The sequence below is a fragment of the Marmota marmota genome, unplaced genomic scaffold, assembly GCF_001458135.2.
Source record: "Marmota marmota marmota unplaced genomic scaffold, marMar, whole genome shotgun sequence".
Lineage (NCBI taxonomy): Eukaryota > Metazoa > Chordata > Mammalia > Rodentia > Sciuridae > Marmota > Marmota marmota.
Window position 1 is genome coordinate 29,167,899 of NW_026000174.1, and position 15,253 is coordinate 29,183,151.

Below are 15,253 nucleotides of genomic sequence, written 5' to 3' on the forward strand. Positions count from 1 at the left end.
TCTGAAATTTCTGTACTAGTATGTCATCAATTGTCACAAACACTCCACATGTACTTAAAAAGAATACATAGGAAGCTGGTGATTTGCTCAGTAGTTGAGCATTTACCTAGCATGCATGAGATCCTAGGTTCAATTTGCAGTACAAAAAAAGAAAACAAGCAGGGTGCAGTGGCACATGCCTGAAATCCCAGTGTCTTGGGAATCAAGTTCAAAGCCAGCCTCGGCAAAAGTGAGGCACTAAGCACTCAGTGAGACCCTGTCTCTAAATAAAATACAAAACAGGGCTGCAGATGTGGTTCAGTGATCAAGTGCCCCTGAGTTCAATACCTGGTAGGAAGGAAGGAAGGAAGGAAAGAAGGAAGGAAGGAAGGAAGGGAGGGAGGGAGGGAGGGAGGGACATAGTTTTTTTGTTTGTTGTATATAGAAATCTATAATATCCATAGATTAAACTTGTTAATTTCTTTAACATGTTTACAAAGTTTTACCTTGGTTCACAGTATGCCTGTTCTCATTACATTGGTAAAATTATGTCACACTGTCTATAATAAAGTCAATTGGACAAGGAATTACACTCCACATTCATAAAAAAATGCTCAATTTTATTGGTTAGAAATGAGAAAAAGTTCCATTTGTCAGTTTTGCAATCATAGATTCTCTGGATTGTTTTCCTTTCATTCCTCCTTCCAAAAATGTCATTTCCCCTTGCATTTTATCAAATGCAGCTAATAACAACCAATTCAAGACAGCAACATATTGTCATAAATCTCCTTGCACAAAATGCAAGTTCATTTGGGACCTTTTCTGCCTTCTAAGTTATGGCAGGTAGTAATTCACAAGTAATATTTTTCCCAATGGTTTACCACTATAAGACATGTCCATTTTCACAGGTTCCAAAAATAGTTTTCTACCACCTGCAGCTTGTATTCAAAAGCAATGCCACATATTTTAGTTTTTTATTACAGAAACATACAACTTCTAGAATCCAATTTATGTATTAGTGTCATGGGTTGCTGTGGGGAGCCATTCTCACACGTGACTGGGCAACTCCCAGTTTGGGTCTGAGGCGCTCTGGCTAAACTGTGTCGGAGCTTTCCCGACCCTCTCCTGGTGCGAGAGCCTGTCCGTGTGGGGGTGTGACTTGACCACTGACCCTGGGGCCAATCACTGACCCTGACCTTGGAGTGCTGCCCTCCTCAACCTTCATTGGATGGAATTCTCCCCTGAATTTCTTGTTCCCCAATAAAAGGCTACTCCCTGGCGTGCTCTCTCTCTCTCTCTCCAGCTAGCCCTGAGTAATCCCTGCTGCCCTACCGGGTGGTTCGAGATGGGAGCCAGAGGGGGAGCCATCTCGGACCTGGTCATAGAAAAAGGTAACTGAGTCTGTGTGTTTATTTCGATCTCACTAGTTAACTTTTATGCCAAGAACCTCTTTAATGAAACCAGTGCGCTGGTCGCATGGTGGAAGATTGCATTGTCCCTCCACCAGAAAGATATGTTGAAGTGTTAACTCCCAATAAATCAGAGTGACCTTATGTAAAAATAGGGTCACTGGAGAATTAGTCTATGGAATTAGTTAAAATGATATCATAGTAGAGTAGGTTGTGTCCCTAATTTCAGAAGATATGAAAACATCAGAAAATATGAAGATGGCGACACTTAGAGAAAATGTCATGTGATGACAAAGGTGGAGACTAGAGTTACACCACTCCAAGCCAGGGAATGCTAAAGATTTCTAGTAAACTAGCAGAAGCTAGTAAGAGGCAAGGAAAATTTTTTCTACAGTGCTCAGGTGAACACTGACCCAGCTAATGTAAATTTCAGACATCTGGCCACCAGAACTGTGAGACAATGAATTTCTGTTGTATTAAACCATGCAGTTTGTAGTACTTACAGTAGCCCTACAAGACTAAATACAATTTGCATACATGTGTTGCCATAAAGCTGACTTTTAAAGAAAGTAACTCCAAACTCAATGGCTTATTTCTTTGTTTATTTGTTTGTGCTCCCAGATTTGTTGTGTTAGCTATGACTCTGCTGAGCTTGCTTGGGCTCAGCTTTAGACTTTAGAGCCTGTACTAATCTTCCCTACATGTCTTCATGTCTGGCTTCCAGGCTGAATGAACAGCTTCATCTGGAACCTGCATGGTGTTTTCATAACAGACAGTGAAAGCGTACAAGGTCAAGACAAGTCACACACATTTATCACATGTGGCATGAGATACATTCCCCTACGTGCCTTTGGCAAACCCCGACATGCCTTTGGCAAAGAAAGAAACATAGGCTTCAAGTTCATGGGGAAGGGAAGTACTGGCCGAAAAGTGACTACAGGAAGGTGAGAAGGTAATTAACAGTTAATATATATTTTGTTATATCTACTTCATTTATATTTATTGAGATTACTCATGTGCTTTTAACTATTTATATCATCTAATTTTTATTTTTTATCCTTCTTTCATGCCTTCTTGAGATTTATATGGTTTCTATATCCTTCCCTGCTTTTTCCTCTCTGCTAATTTAGAAGCTATTGATAGTATGTCCATTTATTTAGCACTTAAATGTTAACATATAATATACTTAAATACTAACATATAATAGATAAATGTTCATTTATAACATACTTAAATTTTAACATAATAAATATTAGAAAAATATATAAAATATATTTAAATGTCATAGAAATATAAAAATATGTATAATATATATAATCATATAATTTTTCTAATATACAGAAAATATCTAAATAAATTCAACGTATCTAGGTTCCTTCAACAACATGAACCTTGGCATGGTTTATTCTACATCTTCACTCTGAGCTCATCTTTCTTCTTGCCAAGAGTATACTCTTTTATAAATAGTTCTAGAGTTTGTAGATGACAAGTGATCTTCCCATTTGTGTCTCTGAAAAGTATTAAGTATTGTCATAAATCCTGAGTGACAGCATAAAATTAAAGATAAAATTCTAGATTGAGAGTTTTTTACCTCAGCATTTTAAAAAGATACCATTTCACTGTCTTATAGCATTTATTATTGCTGCTAGGAAGGCTTATATTAGTCTAAAATTAATAATATTATTTTTCTTAGTTAACATTTTTCAGTTTTACCATGCTGAACCTATTTGATGGATAAACTGTGAGACAAATAACTGATCATAAGACCATGTTGAAGAATCCTTGTTCATATCAACTGATATTCTATCCAAGCCATTCTCTCTTTTCTAATAAGAAGAGGCATGCAATAATCAGAGAGAGAGATTCCTGATATAAGGTTGAAGGTTGTAATTCTGGGGATGGGAAGACAGAGGAGAGATGACAGAGGACGGAAAAGAGTCTTCCATAAAACACAAAGATTGAGTAGAGGGTATATTCACCCTAAAGCTCATAAAGCAGTATTTATTTCTTCCAGGAACACTGATTCTGAGATTCCAGGAGACATATGATGTCTGTGTTTTAGTCAGCATTTTTGCTGCTGCAACCAAAAAACCCAACAAGAACAATTTTAGAGAAGTAAAAGTTCATCATGGGGCTCGTGGTTTCAGAGGTCTCAGTCCACAGCCAGCCAGCTCCATTGCTCTGGATCAAAGGTATGGAAGAACATTATGGCAGAATAGTACAGTGGAGGAAAGCTGCTCAGGACATGGCACCAGGAAACAGAGAGAGCGAGCTTCATTCAATAAGGATAAAATATATACCCCAAAAAGTATCCTCCCAGGAACCCACCTCCTCCAGCCACACCCTACCTGCCTACAGTTACCACCCAGTTAATCTATTCATATGAATGATAACAATCTTCTTTCTAGCTGTTAAATTCATTATGGAAAGTATGCTATTTTGGAAGTGTGCTATTCATTATGGAAAGTTTCTAACTATTATTATTAAATAGTTTATTTCTCTTCTTATTTTTGCTTTTTTATGTGAGACTTTGTTACTGAGAACATATGCTTTTAATTTTTTAATATTTTTTATTTGTAGTTATAGATGGACACATATCTTTATTTTATGTGGTGCTGAGGATCGAACTCAGTGCCTCACGCATGCTAGGTGAGTACTCTACCTCTAAACCTCAATCCTAATCCCACTTTTTTTAACTTCTTGATATAACATCATTACATTCATTGTTATCATTGCATAATGGTCTTTTCCTCTTGTAACAATGTTTAAGTCTATTTTGCTTGATATTTATGCAACCAGTCATCTCTCTCTTAGTTACTGTTTATATAAAATATCTTTTCCCATCCATTCATTTTTAACTTATGTTTTTTAATCTAAAGTGAGTCTCTTATAGACAATATATTGTTGGATCATGTTGTTTGCTTTACCCATTCTGAAAATTTCTCACTTTAAATTGGAGAGTTGACTCCAGTTACAGTTAATGCAACTGCTAATAAAGAAGGACTTCTGTCGTCTTGCTATTTGCTTCTTGTGTCTTATTTCTTTTTTTCCTCTATCTCTACTACTAATTTCTTTTGTGTTAAATATTTTCTATCATATTATTTTGTTCCCTCCCCCTTTAATTTTATAAAATATATCTTAGTTACTTTCTTAAGAATTAACCTTGATATTACAACTTCTTAATTTATAATAATCTAGTTTGAATTACTACCAACTTAGTTCAATGGTGTATGAAACTGCTCCTAGGTGGTCTCATTCTTCCCCTTTTATGTTGTTACTGTCACATGTCTTTATACATTGTGTATACATCAACATAGATTTATAATTATTTTATTTATTCTGGTATCTTTTAAGTCACTCAGAAAAATGAGGAGTTTGAAAAAAAAGTACTTTCATAAGTATTTTTTATTTCTTTGTGTGGATTCAAGTTACTATTTTGTATCCTTTCATTTCATCCTGCAAGGCTCTTTATATCATTTCTTATAAGGCATGTTACTACTGATGAACTCTCTCCATTTTAATCTAGGAATGTTTTAAACTCCCCTTAACTTTTTTTGTTGTTGTTGTTGTTGTTGTTGTTGTTCTTGGATTTTGGTTCAGTGTCCCTCTACCACTGAACTACAGCCCAGTAGTTTTTTAATCTTGAGATAGAGTCTTACTAAATTGCTGAGGCTGGCCTTGAACTTCTGATCCTTCTGGCTCAGCCTTTCCAGTCACTAGGATTACAGGTATGCCCCTCTACACCCAGATTCCCCTTAACTTTTAAGGGACAATTTTTCCAGATATAAAATTCTTGGAAAACAGTTTTTTGTTACTATATTTTGTATATGTCATCCCAGTACCTTCTGGCTGTCATGATTTTTTTTTTTAAATCAGATGTTAATCTCATTGAGTGTCCCTTGTACTTGATAAATCACCTTGCTCTTGCTACTTTCAAGATTCTCTGTTTTTGTCTTTCAATAGCTTGATTTTTATATGCCTCAGTTCCTTTTAACTTACTCTTGTCTGAAATTTTTTGAGCTTCTTAGATGAGTAGATTTGTGTCTTTTGTCAAATTTGAGATGTTTTCAACCGTTATTTCTCTAAATATTCTTTATCTTTCTTTCTTTCTTCCTGGGATTCTAATTATGCCTATGTTGGTATGCCTGGTGGTTTCACAGATTTTTTAGTCTCTTTTCATTTTTCTTCATTCTTTTTTCTTTCTACCCCTCAAACTAAATAATCTTAATTGACCTATCTTAAGGTTCACCTTCCTTTTGCCAGACCAAATCTGATATTTAACACTTCAATAGTGAATTTTTCATCTCAGTTATGAAGACCCTATTTGACTCCTTTCTCAATTTATGTATCTTTGTTGATATTCATTATTTGGTAGGACATCATTCTTAACAGTTTGTTTTAGTTCTTTGTAAGTGGTTTCCTTTAGCTGTCTGAGAACCTTTTTAAAAAATATTTAAAGTCTTTGTCTAGAACATCCACTACATGGGCTTCCTCATGAGTAATTTCTGTTAACTTCTTTTTTTCCTGTGCATGAGCCATAATTTCTTATTTCTTTACTTATTGAAAATTAAATGGTTTTTCTACTATAATGTGACAACTCTAGAAATCAGATTCTTTCATCTGGTTGGGGATCATTTGTTGTTTCTTATTGTAGTTACTTCCATTTCTTTAGTGACTTTTCTGAACAAATTTTAGAAGGTGTGTTATTGATTATCATGTGTAGGTACTAAAGTCTATGTTCCATTAGCTTGGTGGTCAACTAATGATTGAATAGATGTATCCTTAAGTTTAAAGAACAAAAGCAAAAAACAAAACCTCCCACCTTTGAAAATGAACTTTGTGTATTTTGAGCATACCTTCACTCAACAACTCTATTTAAAACTCTGCACTAGCCCTTACTTCCTGATTATGTGAAGCCTGAAAATCAGTCAGGGGAGAAAGCTTAGGATCTCCTAAGGTTTTTTTCAAATATACACTCTGTCCAAGGAAAAAACTTGGGCCTTTTAGATTCCCAGAAATATGTGGGACCTTTACACAGCCCTTATTCCCCACAACATCTTTTTCATTTTCTGTTTTAAACAGGGTTTTATTTTTTAAAATTTATTTATTCTAATTCATTATACATGATAGCAGAATGCATTTCAATTTATAGTATACATATAGAACACAATTTTTCATGTTTCTTGTTGTACACAAAGTAGAGTCACACCATTTTGTGTCTTCATATGTGTACTTAGGGTAATGATGTCCATCTCATTCCACCATCTTTCCTACTTCCATGCCCCTCCCTTACCTTCCCTCCCTTTTGCCCTATCTAAAGTTCCTCTATTCCTCCCATGCTCCCCCCACCATCCCTATATTATGGATCGGTACCCACATATCAGAGAAAACACTCAGTAATTGTTTTTTTAGGAATGGCTTATTTCACTTCACATGATTATTGTCAAACTCCATCCATTTACCTGCAAATGCCATGATTTCTATTTCAATGCTCAGTAACATTCCATTGTGTATATATACCACATTTTCTTTATTCATTCATCTAATGAAGGGCATCTAGATTGGTTCCACAATTTAGCTATTATGAATTGTGCTGCTATAAATATTGATGTAGCTGCATCATTGTAGTATGCTGTTTTCAAGTCCTTTGGGTATAAACCAAGGAATAGGATAGCTGGGTCAAATGGTGGTTCATTCCAAATTTTCCAAGGAATCTCCATACTGATTTCCATATTGGTTACACCAATTTGCAGTCACAACATCTTGTTCCTTAGTCTTTCTGTGCTTTTTGGATGCTTTCTTGTTTGTTTCAACTGTTATGTCTTGCCCGAAGTGGCAGTAATAAAATCGCTTCTAAATGTTTTCAACAAACACCTCCTGAGTAGCCATTCTGAGAAAGTTCTGAGTTAGACAAAAGAAGGGAAAACACTATAATTTATTATTTCGTGTAGCCACCCAAGCAAAACCACAGTTCTTTGAGAATAATATCCATTATTCTCCCTCTGGTACTAGGTACTTATACTGGAAAATGAATTATTATCTTTAAAGCTGCCACCAAGCTGGCACTGTGGTGCATGCTTCTAATCCCAGAGACTTTGAAGGCTGAGGCAGGTGAATCACAAGTTCAAGACCAGCCTCCATAGTTTAGTATGATGCTGTCTCAAATAAAAAGGGCTGTGGCTATTTCTTAGTGGTAAAGAACCCCTGTGCCCCAGAACCAAATCCCCAGTATCAAAATCAATCAATAAAAACCATTCAGGCATGATGGCACATATCTATAATCCCAGCAGCTCTGGATGCTGAGGCAGAAGAAGGTTCAAACCCAGCCTCACTAACTTAGCAAGGCTCTAAGCAATTTAGTGAGACCCTGTCTCAAAATAAAAAATTTAAATAGGGCTGGGGATATGGCTCAGTGATTAAGTGCCCTCAGGTTCAATCCCTAGTACCAAAAACAAACCTGCCAACAAGATAGGAAACGGGGTAAGGGAAAAAATAGTGTAAGTTAAAGTGCCAGAGATTTAGAGATTTAGTAGTAATAGTTGTAGTAGTAATTACTCCCCTGGTAAGTAACAAGATTTCAATTAGTTTCGAGGATTAAAAAAAAAAGTTGATCTTGACATATTTTGTTTATTCTTCACTGTTTTTTGTGGAGGAATGGACTTTAGGAGTTCACTACCCTACAAATACAGCTTTTGCTTATGTTACTCAATATTGATTGATATTTAATGTTAAACCAACCTTGTATTCCTAAAAGGAAAACCCATTTTGTTGTGATGAATTATTCCTTTTACAAATTATTGAATCTAATTTGATCTTTTTAAAATGTTTGAATCTATCTATCTATGAGGAGTGTTGACCTATGAGTTTTCTCTCTTGAGACATTTTGTGGTTTGGCATCAGAATAGCAGCCAAATATAAGGAGTTAGAAAATATTACCATCCTCTTCATTTATTGGAAGAATGTGTATCAGATTGGTATTATCTCTTTCTTAAATGTTTGATATAATTTTCCAATGAATCCATCTAGCCCTGGAGCTTTCTTTGTGGGAAGATTTTGAAATACAAAAAATCAACTGTTCTAATAAATATATATAGATTACTACGGTTATTCATTTTCTCTTTAAAGAACTTTGATAGTTTGTGTCTTTATTTATTTATTTGTTTGTTTATTTATTTATTTATTTATTTATTTATATTGGAGATTGAACTCAGGGGCATTTTACTATTGAACTACATCCCCGGTCCTTTTTATTCTATATTTTGGGACAGGGTCTCACTAAGTTGCCAGGCTGGTCTTAAACTTGGGATTCTCCTGCATCAGCCTATGGGATTACAGGCATGGGCCACCATGCCCAGCAGTTTGTGTCTTTTAAGGAAATCTTTTTAACTTCACTTAAGCTTTCAAATCTATAAGTATAAAGTTATTTACAATACTGTTTTATTATCCTTTCAATATCTTTAGAATACTTATCATTGTCGTCGGTTTCTTTTTATCACTGACTAGATGTTGATCAATCTTGTTAATCTCAAAGAATCCATTTTATTTCTTTGATTTTTTTTCCTTCTTGTTCTTCTCTGTTCTCTATTTCATTTTTTTTCTTTTTACTCTGATCTTTATTATTTACTTTTTTCTGCTTAGTTTAGGTTTAGTATGCTTGTAATTTTCCTATTTCTTAGTGTGAAACATGAACTAAGTCTATGATAAGTCTGAAGTCATGAATTTAAGACCTTCCTTATTTTCTTATATAGGCTTTTGTGTGTGTGTGTGTGTATGTGTGTTGCTGGATTGAACGAAGGGCCTTGTGTATGTGAGAGAAGCACTCTACCAATTGAGATATATCCCCATTACTCATATAGGCTTTTAAACCTATAAATTTCCCTCAAAGTACTAGTTGAGCAGCAAATTTTAATACATTGTGTTTCATTTTCATTCTACTCAAAATTCAAATTGCCCTTCTGGTTTGTTTTTTAACCTATATGTTATTTAGCTTTCAATATTAGATATTTTCCAGATATGTCACTAATTTCTAATTTAATTCCTTTAACCAGAGAATATATTTGCATGATTTGAATCATTTTCAATTCATCAAGATTTCTTTTTTGTTACATAATTTGGTCCTATTTGGTAAATGTCTCCTGTACTTTTAAAAATGTGTATCCTAGTGTTGTTAGGTGCGGTGTTCTGTAAATATCAAGTTGGTTAACAGCTCAAGTTGGTTGATAGTATTATTCAAGTCTTCTCTATCTTTGCTATTTTCTATCTACTTATTCTATTAATCATTGAGAGAATACTCCTGAAACCTTCAACTGTAATTTTGGATTTCTATATCTACATTCAATTCTATCAGTTTTATTCCTCACGTATTATGAAGCTCCATTAAAAGAAACATAAACAGGATCACCATCTTAACAAAATAACTTTCTTTTTTTAAAAATATATTTTTTAGTTGTAAATGGATCTTTTGGTTTTTTTATTTATTTATATGCGGTACTGAGGATCAAACCCAGGGCCCCAAAATAACTTTCTTTATCATTATGAAATAATACTTTCTAATCCTAGTGACATTCTTTGTCTTGAACATACTTTTTGATATTAAATATTCAAAAAATTTTGAAATCATTTTGACATTCTTTGTTTCAAATATAATTTGCTTGATATTAAAAAAGCCATCCCAACTATGGCTTTTAATATACTATGCCTCATGTTAGCATAGTATATTTTTCCAAACTTTTACTTTTAAATTATTTAAATGGGTTTATTGTAGGCAACATATAGGTGTGTCTTACTTTTTATTCATTCTGACAAGCTCTGCCTTTAAATAATAGTGCTTAAATCATTCACACTTGATGAGATTATTGACAGGATCTGTTTAAAGTTGCCATCTTGCTCTGTTTAATTTCCTGTTATTTCTTCCCTTTTTCTTCCTCTCAAACTTCCTTTAAATTGAATATTCTTGTGATTCTATTTTACTCCCATGTTGACTTATTAGCTAAAATTCATAGTTCTATTATTTTAATGGTTGCTTTTGAGTTTTTAGTATACACTTTTAACTTATCATACTTCTTTCAAGTAATGTACTAATTCATTCTGAACTTACTACCTGATATCCTATGAATTATGAGATTTTTCACTCTAGATTTTTCACAATAGTTAAGCAGATGAATGAATATGAGTATACTGGCAAAATGCCTCAACAATAAAGAATCATAAACGTCTGAGTTTTTTGATAGTAGAGTACAAGTATTGTCTACATGTAAGAAGGAGAATACTAATAATTCATTCACAGACACCTGTCATTTTTCTCCATCTCAAGTATTATTCAGTTCATGACATGTATTTCCATATTTATTTTAGGATACTTTTTTGGTCCTAAAAACAAATCCATATAACATCCTATGCTAGAAACATAACTAATTCTTCATAGCACTACTCTTTATCTCTTTCTAAACCAAGTATCTAACTTATTATATATATAAAACCTCTCTATATATATGACCTCTATATATGACATATATATGTATATATATACATATGTATATATATGACCTCTACCTAACACAGCAAATAAGCCCTACCTATGAAACCATTAATCCATTCCAAAAGGTCTCTTTCTGATCAGTTTTGCCATTTTTTTTTTCAGTTTTTTTGTACCAGGTGTGTTTAGCCACTGAGCCACTTCACCACCTCTTTATATTTTTTTCATTTTGAGACAGGGTCTTACTAAGTTGCTTAGGGCCTCCCTGAGTTGCTGAGGCTGGCTTTGAACTTGCAGTCTCCTGCCTCAGTCTCTACAGCCACTAGGATTTTTGGTGTGTGCCACCACAACCAGCAACAATTTTGCCAAATTTAACAAATAAGGATTTAGTATGTAAGATCATAATTTCTGTACTATAGAAAAAATAAAATGTAAGCTAATCATTTTTTTAAATATTTTTATTTTTTAGTTGTACTTGGACACAATACCTTTATTTTTTATTTATTTTTATGTGGTGCTGAGGATGGAACCCAGGGCCTCACACGTGCTAGGCATGTGCTCTACTGTTAAGCCACAACCCCAGTCCATAAGCTAATCATTTTAAAGTGCAAGTTACTTTCTGCACTCAAAAACACAGACCACCATTATTGCCTAAAGAGAGAGATTAACCCCCTTCAAGCATTTGTAATTTAACTATTCTAACTTATATGTCTGAATTCTTTTTGAGAAACATAGTGGCATCTGCTGTGATATTTAGGAAGAATCAATCCAACAAGAACATAATCATTTGGTTGTACTTTATATAACAGATGACTATTTGTTGTTTTAATGTTTAAGATAGGAATATTTTGGAAGGTATCATTGTTTATAACCAGAAATTTATTTAAGTCTACCTATTTAAAACCTAAATCTAAGTCCAACCACAAATTATAGATACACAAATGGTAACAATGGGTTTTTTTTATTAGTTCTAGTCACATTTTGTCGTTAATTAGATCATTAGATATATAACCTTGAATGAGCCATGTAACCTCTCTGAGCTTGAAATTTTCCTGACATGTATAATGAATATGTTGAATTAGATAATTTCAAATGAACTTCTAGCTATAAATATCATAGTCTTGTAATATATGCCATTCATTTACCAAATATTCTTCGAATACCAATTATGTTCTAGGTACCAATTTATTTTTAAATTTTTTTAAATTGTCAATGGACTTTATTTTCCTTATTTATATGCAATGCTGAGAATCAAACCCAGTGCCTCACACATGCGAGGCAAGTGTTCCACCACTGAGCTGCAACCCCAGTCCTCTAGGCACCAATTCAAATGTTGACAATCAAAAATTAATTCTACTATTTAATGAAAGAATATATATCAGGCACTGTAGTAAATGTTTTACATATATCTTCTCATTTATTTTAGTCTCCACAATAGTCTTAGCAAGTAGATGTTTTTATAGCCCTATTTGTAAGCAAAAAAAATTACAATCTAAAGAGTTTAAATAATAACTAGTTTCTAGCAGAACTAAGATCACTAGGGACTATTTTGAAAACTTATACTAGAAAATTCTAGAAAAACTGATATATTTCTAGACATATATGACCTGACAAAATTGAAACAAGAGGACACAGAAAACCTATAAACTAATAAACTAACAATGATACAGAAGCAATAATAAAAAGCTTTCCAAAAAAAGTACAGGACCAGAAAAATTCTCAGCTGAAAGAGAAGAACTTCAAAGAAGTTCTACCTTCCAAGAAGAACTAATGCTGATACTCCTCAAATTATTCCATGAAATATAAAGGGGTAGATACTTTCAAATTCATTCTATTAAGCCACTATCATCTTGATATTGAAACCAGATAAGGACACATCAAGGAAAAAAAACTACAGACCAATATCTTTGATGAACTTAGGTGCAAAAATCCTTAATAAAATATTAGCAAATATATTATTAAATTTATAATATAAATATATGTATTCAACAATATAAGAAGACTTATACCTCATGACCAAGTTCGTTTTGTTCCAGGATTGCAAGGATAGTTTAACATATGCAAATCAATAAATGTAATACACCACATAAACAGAATTAAGGACAAAAATCACATAACCAACTCAATAGATTTAGAGAACACCCTTGACCAAATTCAGCACCCATTTATAATAAAAACAATGAAGAAACTAGGGAGAGAAGGGACTTACTTCAACATAATAAAGGTTATATATGACAAACCTAAATTCAACATCATAGTGAATGGGGAAAAACTACAAATATATTCTTTAAAATCCAGAATAACACAAGGATGTCTCACCACTCCTATTCAATGTAGTACTGTAATTCTAGACAGAGCAAGTAGGCAAAGAAAGCAAATAAAAGGGATTAAAAATAGGAAAGGGAGAAGTCAATTTATCACTGTTTGCAAATGATATGATTCTATACTTAGAAGATCCAAAAACCTCCATCAGAAGATTATTTTTGCTAATAAACAAATTCAGCAAAGTAACAGGTTACAAAATCATCATCTAAACATCAATAGCTTTGGGCTGGGGTTGCAGCCCCATGGCACAGCACTTGCCTAGCATGGATGAGGCACTGGGTTCGATCCTTAGCACCACATAAAAATTTTAAAAATTAAAAATAAAGGCATGCTGTCCATCTACAACTACAATTTTTTTTTATATATCAAGAGCTTTCCTATACACCAATAATGAATATTCTGGGAAAGAAACCAGGAAAACAATCCCATTCACAATAGTCTAAGAGGGGCGGGGGAGGAATAAACATAACAAAGGAGATGACAGACCTCTACAAGAAAACTAAAGAACACTGAAGAAATAAATTGAAGAAGACACAAGAAGATGGAAAGACCTCCCAGGATCATGGATAAACCTTATGAAAAATTTTTAAATGGCCGTATTACCAAAAGCAATATTCAAATTCAATGCAATCCCCATCAAAATACCAATGACATTCTTCAAAGAACTAGAAAATATAATCCTAAAATTCATTTGGAAGAATAAAGGACTAAGAATGTAGCCAAAGCAATTCTAGGCCAATACTAAGTATCGCAATACCTGACTTCAAATTATACTATAGAGCTATAGTAACAAAAACTTGTTCTGGGAAGAATGTGCCCCAAACAAACCAAGATACTACAATAATAGAATCCTTGGACAGCACAGTTGATGAAATGTCAGAGAAAGAGTTCAGAATGTACATAGTTAAAATGATCTTCAAATTAAAGAATGACCTAAGTGAGCAAATACAGGCATAAATTTATCACTCCAACAAAGAGATAAGGGAACAAATACAGGCAACCACTGATCACACCAACAAAGAGAAAATGGAACAAATAAAGGGAGCAAAGATTACTTCACAAAAGAGATAGAGATTCTGGAAAAAAAATCAGAAATCCTTGAAATGAAGGAAACAATAAACCAAATAAAAAATTGAATAGAAAGAATCACCAGCAGACTAGATCACTTGGAAAACAGAACATCAGATAATGAGGACAAAATATACAATCCTGAAAATAAAGTTGACCACATAGTGAGGATGGTAAGAAATCATGAACAGAACATCCAAGAATTATGGGATAGCATCAAAAGACCAAATATAAGATTTATTGGGATAGAGGAAGGCACAGAGTTTCAAATGAAATGAATCGACAATCTCTTCAATGAAATAATATCAGAAAATTTCCCAAACATGAAGAGCGAATTGGAAAATCAAATACAAGAGGCTTACAGGACACCAAATGTATAAAATTACAACAGATCTACACCAAGGCACATTATAATGAAAATGCCTAACATACAGAATAAGAATAGAATCGTAAAGGTCACAAGAGAGAAGAGTCAGATCACATATCAGGGAGACAAATTCAGATCTCAGTAGATATTACAACCCAGACCCTCAAGGCTAGGAGATTCCAGAACAACATATACCAAGCTCTGGAAGAAAATGGATGCTAAACAGGAATCTTATATCCATCAAAATTAAGCTTCAGATTTGATGACAAAATAAAAGCCTTTCATAATAAACTAAAGTTTAAAAGATTTTACAGAAAGCCTGTACTACAGAACATTCTCAGCAAAATATTCCACAAGGAGGAAATGAAAATCAGCAAAGGAGGGAACTACACTAAAGGAAAGTCCAATCAGAGGAGAAACCAAGTCAAGTTAAAAACCAAAAATAAATAAAAATATCCGGGAATACAAATCATATTTCAATAATAACACTGAATGTGAATGGCCTAAAATTATCAATTAAAAGACACAGATTGAGGGCTGGGGATATGGCTCAAGCGGTAGCACTCGCCTGGCATGCGTGCGGCCCGGGTTCGATCCTCAGCATCACATACAAACAAAGATGTTGTGTCC

At 33.7% G+C, this 15,253-nt stretch overlaps 1 long non-coding RNA gene across 1 annotated transcript; it reads left to right on the forward strand.

The window, feature by feature from the left end:
- The first annotated feature begins 1,322 nt into the window (after positions 1 to 1,322).
- Positions 1,323 to 3,538, forward strand: LOC125611968. Its single transcript, XR_007342206.1, has 3 exons — positions 1,323 to 1,370; positions 2,113 to 2,340; positions 3,403 to 3,538. It is a non-coding gene; the product is annotated as an uncharacterized LOC125611968 (long non-coding RNA).
- The last annotated feature ends 11,715 nt before the right edge of the window (positions 3,539 to 15,253 follow it).